The sequence below is a fragment of the Chenopodium album genome, chromosome 10, assembly GCF_948465745.1.
Source record: "Chenopodium album chromosome 10, dcCheAlbu1.1, whole genome shotgun sequence".
Taxonomy (NCBI): Eukaryota; Viridiplantae; Streptophyta; class Magnoliopsida; order Caryophyllales; family Amaranthaceae; genus Chenopodium; species Chenopodium album.
In genome coordinates, this window is record NC_137843.1 from 54,206,281 (window position 1) to 54,215,475 (window position 9,195).

Here is a 9,195-nt window from a genome sequence, read left to right on the forward strand (position 1 = left end):
ATGATTTAGCATTAAAGTAACATTAAACTGTAATAATTTGATGCTTAGAGTCTCAATTTAACAAAATTAACATTTATTGTGAGTCTAAGGGTATTTGATGCAATTTTATACAAACCTCAAGAGCACACGGTGCATTTAAAAGTTCTCAAGGATATACAGTGTATTTTTTAGAACCTCGGGGATACATGGAACAATTTCCCTTCTCTTTTTTTGGTTCATTATTTAATACTCCGTAGTCCGTACTTGTAGTATTTTGTCCTCAATTTTTATCTTTTTATGTGTTTTTTGTTTGTGGAGTTGCATGATTTTGAGTTTTAATTTTATTTTTATTTTTTCCAAAAATTTATGGGCTTTTTTTTTAAATTTAAAGTTTTGGCTTTTTATTGAGCACACTAAATTAATACAAGTATGAACAATTATTGGTAATTATAGTTAATTAACTTTAATTTTTTGTTATGAGATCTATGAAAATTGCAATGTGAATTGAGTTTCAAAGTACTTCAAACCGTGTAGTATGAGGTGAAGCACGACTTTTAATTTTGATTTTTGAATTAATGAAGTAAAAGATTAATTTTCTCACTCCATTTGATAATCTGCTATATTGGACACATCATCTATGTGACAAAACCCTAGTAAAACATTATGCATTAATCTATAGGATGTTTAAAATTATAATCTGACTAGTATTTCCTAGTGTTACCATATGGGTACGAATCGCTAACTTATGTTGTTAAATTAGGCCAAAATGAATTACAATCACGTATTAATTCGCCTTTTTCAGGTCTTAGTTTGCAGGGATTAGGGATGACTACTACTTCTATTGTGCCTATTTTGATTAATTTGATGTATGGGAGATTGGCTTATAATGTTAATTTGTGAAATTGGAAACGGGCTTATAATGTTAAAATTGCGATTTAAAAAATTAATTTTGTAAAGGAGATGAAGAATTAACTGGCTGAGCTTTAATTTGGTTTTCTAATTAATTTATTCCACCCTATTTGTTATTCCAAATGTTAGTATAATTGTATGCATGTTGGAGTGTTAGTATATACTAAACCCATGTGACATTAGCACATTACGGTGCATGTCGAGCCTCTTCCCTAGACTTAAGCTAGCTGAGTGACTTTGCCGTACATTAATTACACCAATTCGATGTATGATTTTGCTGTACATTCCTAAATTAATACCATTTTAAGAAATATCTTAAATTGCTATCTAATGTCCCAAGCGATCGTTAGCAAGATCCTAGTTATAATAGTCACTTGTGATATGTTGATTAAGGTTCCACTTTGATCATTTCAGATTTTCATGTATCATGGGATCATGGCTATGGTTTGGTGTTGTGAAATTGAAAGCGAGTTTTGCCTACTCAGTTGCACTTTATGAAGCTTCTTAGTTTGTAATAGGATAGCTGCATACTTAATTGGCTTGTTTCTGAATGTTTTCATGCTCTGAAAAGTATGTCAAGAAATGTGCTTGTGATTTTGGTTGATCCTGAACTGATATTGGTGTGGCATCATCCAGATAGATCTTCGTACTTTTTTCGCCTCAAACAGGTCAAAAGGCCATTCCTTCTGTACTTGTATTGCCAGAGTCATTTGTTATTATAGAAATGAACTGTTTTACTGAATTTCTGTTAAAACTGCAGTTTTTTTTCTAGACTAGTACAATTTATAGTTTTAACTGCAGTATTTTGTAGACTAGTACAATTATTTAAGCAATTTTCATTTGCTGTTTAACTAGGGGAGTTGTGTTAATATATCTCCTGCTGTTAACTGTCAGGTTGAAGAATTATCGTCATAATATTTGGGCTCTCCGTTGTTTACTTAAGGCACCTGAGCTGACTAAAGAGTAAAGATTCAAGTAAATGAATTAGAAGTGAAATTTGAAGAAATGGATCGAGATCTGGCACCATAAGTTCCCGGTATTTGTTCTTTTTATTTAGTAACTGACTATTACATTATTCAGTTATTGGAGAGCTTTTGTGGTTGCAGCTTGTTTGGAGGCTTTTGATTATGATTATAGGATTATCATATTAAAAATAAGTCCATAACAATGACCATGACATGAACCATCAAGTTTATGATAGAAAGATAATAATGCTCTTTGTGCCTAAATGACAGAAAGTTAAAAAATATTGCCAAATCAGAGCCCCTTTTCAAAAAGGTCCTATCCTTTTCCTTGCTTGCCTCTTGTTTGAGATTATTATGGACTGACTTGTGGTATCTGCCACAACCTTTTGAAATTCTTTGCCCGAAAAAAGCTTAAATGATGAATCATCTGATGCTTGAAATACCAAAGTCAATTGATTTTTAGGAAGGTCAACTTTGTGCTTCATAATCTTCTAACTCTGATTGTTTGGTGAGGATTCAATTTGCTATATCTTGCTATGTCAATGTGATGGTTTGATAAAGAGTTCAATTACAAATCTGTCTATATCTATTGTTGATTATGTCATACTCATATAGTCATATTGAATGTTACCAAAGAAATAAAATCTGTAATGACATAAAGTAGTGTATACTTTTACGCTGCAGATCCAATGAGACCTGGCTGGTGTTTGTATCATGAATCTCTGAAACCTGTTTCATTTTATGATTGTTAGGTTGTAGGTCTTATGTTTTCGTACACTCAGTGCATTTGCATCAGTATTGTTTCAATATACTGTATACCTGTGCTGCTTTATTAAAATATTTTAGTCCCACATCGGTTTAACTACGCAGAAGCACTTTCTTTATATTATACTGTCTTTACCATATGATTGTCTCTTCGGAGACATCTGATAAAATTGGAACGATACAGAGAAGATTAGCATGGCCCCTGCGCAAGGATGACACGCACAAATCGAGAAATGGTCCAAATTTTTTTGTCCTTTTCCCCCTGCAGTTCTAACTAAAATGATTTTGCTGCTCTCTCTTCCCTCTCTTTTTTCCCCCTTTGGTCTTTTGTCTTTTTCTGCCCCTCCATTATCAATTTAAATTGTTTATGCTGCTCTTTTTTTTTTTCTTCTTTTTCGCTTTTCCTCTTTGATCTGTTTATCTTCCCTTGATCCAATTTTCTGTTTACAGATTAATTTGTTTTCTATTTCGTACTCCGAAGCTGTCATGTATTTTGTTGTTATATGATGATGCTGTTCCTTCAGTAATAATAGGATTTATATAAACAAAAACTATGTTACCTCTTATTTTGTATACTCTATAAGTTGATTCCTGTGTTGTTTTCGCATACCATATTTTGGATTATGTATCTATAAGTTAGTGTTTGATTACATGATGTTGTTATCCATAACCTTATTGCTTTGGTTGTATTTTAGAATGCACTATCCATACTAAGCCTCATATAATAAATCAAAGAATTGACTCTCGGTGAGAACCAAAACAAAAAATGATGCCAGTGTAGTAAATCATTTAAATAGCTGATTAAAGTACTTTGTTTATGTATTCTCAATATTCTACCTCACTGCCTAGTTCTATGTAAACTAAATTAACTCCATACAAACTTAGTAAGACCTAAATTTTCACTTACTTTTCAATAGTGGCGCCATATATGTGAGCTTCTTTATTGATGCAAACAAAGGGAAATGGGAATTATTTATTGAGCATCTTTATAAAGGGTAACATAATTTTTGTTTCTTCCATTAGTAGAAATGTAGAATTATTTTTGACCATCGGGAAAACATGTTTTCCACTCTTTCACATGTAAACAAAGGGAAATAGGTCAATCATTTCCTAGAAAATATGTGTTTATATTGTGCTTGAAATATGTGTTTAATATGAAATTGGTTATATTAAAGTCTTTAACTTGTCGTATCTTACATATTGTGAGATTTGTCCAAGATGTGGGGTTCTAAGCAGTTAAACTCACATGTATATTAAACAATGTTATATTTATGATTTGGGCTTGGGGATACATTATTTTACTTTTGCATGCTCTTTTACAGCGTAAACTGCCCAAATAAAAACAATTCAAGTACAAACCTTGTCAACATGAAATCTGGGGATGTTCCACTGGATGCACCCTTTTAATACTAAATGTTGTTTGTGTGTGATAAACAAGTCTCCATTTGTTCTAAATGGAAGTATGATATGTTTTATTTTTGTGTAGCTTTACCCTTAGATACAATTAATGTGTGATTGACCTTCTCCATTTGTTCACCAAATCTACTAGTAGATTTTATGACCTCTAGCTCTGTTGTTTATACATTAGTTAACCATGAACTTCAGACATCCGAATAATGATGATGGAAGTTTGCTGTAAACAGAACCCCAATTTAAGGAGTGATGTACCACATCGAAAAAAAAAGAAGCATCGAGGGTACGACAACTTCAGGAAATAAAAAGCAAGAGATTAGACTTAACAATTCATACCTTTCTCGGCCTTTTGGCTAAGATCAAGTGTAGTATCTGTTCTTATCAGTTTAATATCTGATACGTGGGCCAATGGCCCACAACGATATTAAATTTATTTTTTAAGGGGGAAGTTCAACCACAGTGGCTTGCTACTGGGATCTTCAAGCGTCGCCCATGCGTTGCACTATTGTACGGGCCTGGCGCACCCCACCTGTACTTAGTAAAATAATCTGGTTTTCTCTCTTAGTTGAATGAATTGATGATGAACAGCTGAATATTCAGATATATACACTATACCTGGTGTTTTATGTTACTACCTCATGTATGTGTTATGTGCAACTATTTTATCATTTAAAGGAGGTAGTATGTTAAATTATTAAAATTCATGATTTTTTCAACCCCCCTAGTCACAGCAGTCAGGGATCAGAAGCAGCCCATTCAAAAACTGCAAATTAATAGCAGATGTTATTCTTTAGTATAGTGCAAAAGAATAGTTTTGCTCTACTGCTCTAAGAGATCCTAACAAAAGAATCTCAGTTTAAGCCGCTTAAATTTCTGGTTCTATGTGAGAATAACAATGATATATGAGTTGTGATATCATGTGAGAATACACTATTCTTTTTTTGATTGGATGGAATGTGTGGCTATTATTTGTGTGGAAATAACAAGTGTGAATTCTCCGGTCCATTTTCAGTAGAATTTGGAAAGTGGACAGATTATGTGCTCTAATAGTTAGTGCAGAGGTCTTAGTGCTGGTAAGAGTAAAAAAAAAAAAAAAAAAAAAGGATTTGTGGTAGATTAGTATGTCGTTTTCTCACGAGTGCAGTTGAACTTACAGTCAGATTTATATGAAACTGGGAACAATGAAGAGTATCCTTGCTTATGCGCAATGGTGATGCCACCTTGAGATATAGTCCAAACATTAGTCCCTTCTCTCCATTTGGTTCTTCCGCTCCTTGTTGCAGGTTATATTCTCCTTCTGCAGTCTGTTTTTACCACTAACAATTTTATTTCTCTAAACCCAGATATGGCATTCTTAAATTGTTATGACTAATGGTTTATGTTAAATACTACCAGGGTCTGTAGTTACTCTGAACTCTCCTTGCGCCTTTGAGTGCCACGATGCCTCAGACTGCTTCAAGGTATTATTGAAGATTTTCCTTTATTCTTTTCTACAAAGTCTCTTTTACCTGACTCTCTGTGATTGAGTTGGACTTGATACTGGCAATAAATTTCAGCTAGAAAATAAGGTTTCCTTCATCCCCTGCCATGGCTGCCAATAACCAGAAATAAAAATAAGAATAAAAGTTAAGTTTTGGTGGGAGAAATTTGGCAATTTGGAGAGGACTGTAGTAGCTATCTTGCTGATTAAAAACTTGCACTCAGTCTTCTGGAAGTTTGCTATGTGCTGACTGCACAGCTGCGAGAAGGGTCACACACTCACACAACGTTATTTATGATTCAAATTCCTAGTTTTCTTCTTTCTTGATTGATGCTGGACGGTTGTGTTTTGTCAACTTACATCTTATTGTAATATGTAACAGAGAACAGGTGAATTTTATCTACAAAAACTTATAAATGTACAAGGTTTTTTTTTTGGGTCGTATGGGGAATGATTCTACCGAGACTGCCATTTGCTGGCTGTTGCTTCCTCTTTATGCCCGTATGTCTTGTTTTCTCATTATGTGATTTATGTCTGTATTGCCTGGTTTTACATTTGAGTTTGCAAACCAAAGTTCAAGTAAACTTTATGTCTTTTACTGATATGCTTTGTTATATTTCTTTGTAGAGATAATTGTAGGCTTTGTTTTAGGAACTAGTGTTACTGAAATCTTCCTGTTTTTTTGCTGGTTCTTTAATTGACAGATTATCACCTGGCAGAAAGAAGGGGTATGCATCTTTTTTTCTTTTCAATTTGGTTTATAATTTGAATTTTGAAAACATTCCGATATTTTTCTACTCATGCTTCATCTCGAACTGAAAATGCGTGATCATCTTTGCTACAACAGGTCCAGTTCGTTTGCTGGCAAATCATTCAATACTTACCAGTACCAGAATCTGAAGATGTTAAGGCAGGTAGGAAAAAATTTAAATCTTTTAGCTCAACTTTCCTTCTTGTTGTCTATTGGTTTAGAGACTTGGTGAAGTATTAAGTAAGGTTTGTTTAGAAAAAGGAACACATTTTGGAAGCTACTCTTGGCTGATAAGATACCTAGAAGATTGGATATATGTAGTTGGCTTTGGCACTATGAGATGTTTTGGCTGTAACAATTTAATAGGTTTCTGGAGATTAGATTTTATGGGCTACACAGCCTACACAAATGCAGCAATATATCTAGTCCCACATTGGAAAATAATGATACAAAGGCTTTATTTATAATGCTGTTGTGTAGATGACAGGCACAAATCAATAAATGGTCCAAATTTATTTTCCCTTTGCGGTGTTAATTCTAATTTAATATTGCGTCTTTTTACTTCGCTTGTGTATCCCAGGGACTGGAAGTTCTTCCCGCGCCAACCTACTTGGATGATGTATTGATATCTGATTTTACTTTTGACTGAACTCCCTTACCATCATTAAAAGTAGTTATAACTTATAAGTGAGCCTGAGCTTAATTGTCAATCTAGTACCTCACTCACTTACGCTAAGATAGCTAACTACTCTCTGAAACTTGTCCAACTTATGCATGACTGATCTGTAATTCTGTATTGAGAAGATTGTACCTCAATAGTGCTATATCACTATCAAAAGAGTTTTTCTTTAATTTTCACTCTGTTTTAACTTGCCTAAAGAACTTCATCAATTCCAGCAGTGTAGAGGTGATTTTGTGTCAAATTAATTTTTAACGATATCGTCCCATGTTTTGCTAGTAGAAATACGTCTAATGATTTAACTGAGAAGTGTATAGGGGCCGCGCGGACGCAGGCCCCCACTATCACAAATTATGACGTACACTCTTCCTCTTGGGAAGATGTTAGGCAGGCACCCCACCTAATGTGCAATGGAAGTCACCAACCCAGGCCATGGGCCTTCTTGATCGCCCATTGACCCCGTCCAGGTAAGTAATTTGTTTGAATATACTCATTTTTATTTTATAGTCATCTCTTTAATACAACCCTTGTTAGTTAATTGATGTGGGACAAGATCCAACCTTGCAAAGCTGAATTTCATGATTGTATGTTCTGAATAAGTGATTCATTCATGTATCTTTGTCTTGCCGATGGGTGATTCTAATTTTAGTTTGCGGGAAATGATTAATCCTGAATTTGCTTTAGACCTATTACTAGCTTTACTAGATATTAAAATCGAAAGATTTATACTGTTAATATACCTACTAGGTAGATTAATGCATATTATCTGTACATCATAATTTTGCATGCCAAACCCTTGCATGGTCTTCTTGGTAACTACTTATTGTACTGGTCAATAGTTATTGTGACAAGCAATTACTAGATGGTGGCGTACTGACGTGTGAAGCTTGTGGCAGGTTGTCATTGGAAAAAAAAAAAAAAAAAAAAAAAAAAAAGTGATGCACTGTGCCTACCAAATAGAGATGCATTTCACAGCAGGCTACTTTAGCATATCAAAGATCTTTACAACTAGTAGGTAGTAGTCTAGCAGCAACTCCTTGATGTGGACGAAAAGGGCCAACTAAGGTCAATTTAGTTAAGCATGGAGAGTAGGCACTTGGTTGATGCGTTACGTTACGTCTGTGGCATAAAGTCAGGAAGATGGGAATTATTGGGCATCCATTTTCATGTGTATCCTAGAAGTATGAAATTTTTGGTATTTGTCGCCTTTCTAGATTAAATTTAAAGCTCATATTATGATGGTATTATCTATATAATACGGAGTAATTGGTAAGAGGACTTCATATTGGGGTGTAAGGTCCAATAGGATGAAAATTTGAGGCAGGGGTGTCACTAATTTATAGAAGGATGGGATTGAACCATTTGGATGAGATAGAATACAATTGTTCATGTTATAATAAGAGCTAGGGCTACCCTTGGTACATGGAAGGTCTTATAGAAACATTGGGAGTACATGCTTTGGTATTGGAGCGATGTAAAAAACCCGTACGCAATCTAAATGACTACGCATCTGATTGGAATGGATACAAATATTAGAATAGTTGATTCCCTTTTAAGGTTCTACTTAAACAAGGGTTATGTTTTGTAGTGCTTCATTCAATTACTTGGTTAATAATAACAGAATGGACAGTATTAAATAATTGAACTTGATTTGTTGGAAACTCCTTTTATGGAACTCCCTCCAAAAATAAACGTATGCCACTAAATGCAGCGAGCACACGGTATTCTTTAGTAAAAGGCGAAAGAATAGTTCGCTCTGTGCTCATTGCATGGCTACGTGGGGTGTATTATAGAAAAGTGAAACATATATATAGAGTCGTACTTTGGCGCGTTATACTTAATTGATGTGGGATTATTTTGCATTCCACATCTATAATCTTATATTAAGCTAAGGTATGCTGTTAATATTATGCTACCAACTAGAAATTTGTACTCATTATTTGCATTCCACATTTTAAGAGTGAAAACTAAGCTTAAGTACTCATTCATTAATCATCCACTAGAAAAGGCATGATGTTAATATTATGCTACCAAATGTAAAATTTGTTGGGAATTCTTTAGGGTCCATTTTTATGAAGGTTCCATTCTATATAATTGCTTGCTATGTTTATTGCGGGTTTTTTTATTAAAAAAAAAATAAAAAATCATAAGCAAGGTTTAGATGTGTTCCGTTGTTAAGCATACATGGACACTTGGTGCGGCACAAATTTTTCTGATTTCATTGTTTATGAACAAGTCAAATGGTGAAACCTTC

The 9,195-nt window shown here is 34.1% G+C and overlaps 4 non-coding genes across 4 annotated transcripts; 2 read left to right on the forward strand and 2 right to left on the reverse strand.

Annotated features, from left to right (window-relative positions):
* Positions 1–2,763: 2,763 nt before the first annotated feature.
* LOC145565962 (U6 spliceosomal RNA) lies at positions 2,764–2,866 on the forward strand. Its single transcript, XR_014095311.1, has one exon. It is a non-coding gene; the product is annotated as a U6 spliceosomal RNA (small nuclear RNA).
* A 1,497-nt stretch (positions 2,867–4,363) lies between these two features.
* On the forward strand, positions 4,364–4,560 carry LOC145565792 (U2 spliceosomal RNA). Its single transcript, XR_014095169.1, has one exon. It is a non-coding gene; the product is annotated as a U2 spliceosomal RNA (small nuclear RNA).
* Positions 4,561–7,254: 2,694 nt separating this feature from the next.
* Positions 7,255–7,416, reverse strand: LOC145565978 (U1 spliceosomal RNA). Its single transcript, XR_014095325.1, has one exon. It is a non-coding gene; the product is annotated as a U1 spliceosomal RNA (small nuclear RNA).
* A 1,183-nt stretch (positions 7,417–8,599) lies between these two features.
* Positions 8,600–8,716, reverse strand: LOC145565878 (U5 spliceosomal RNA). The gene has a single exon (XR_014095241.1). It is a non-coding gene; the product is annotated as a U5 spliceosomal RNA (small nuclear RNA).
* Positions 8,717–9,195: the final 479 nt, after the last annotated feature.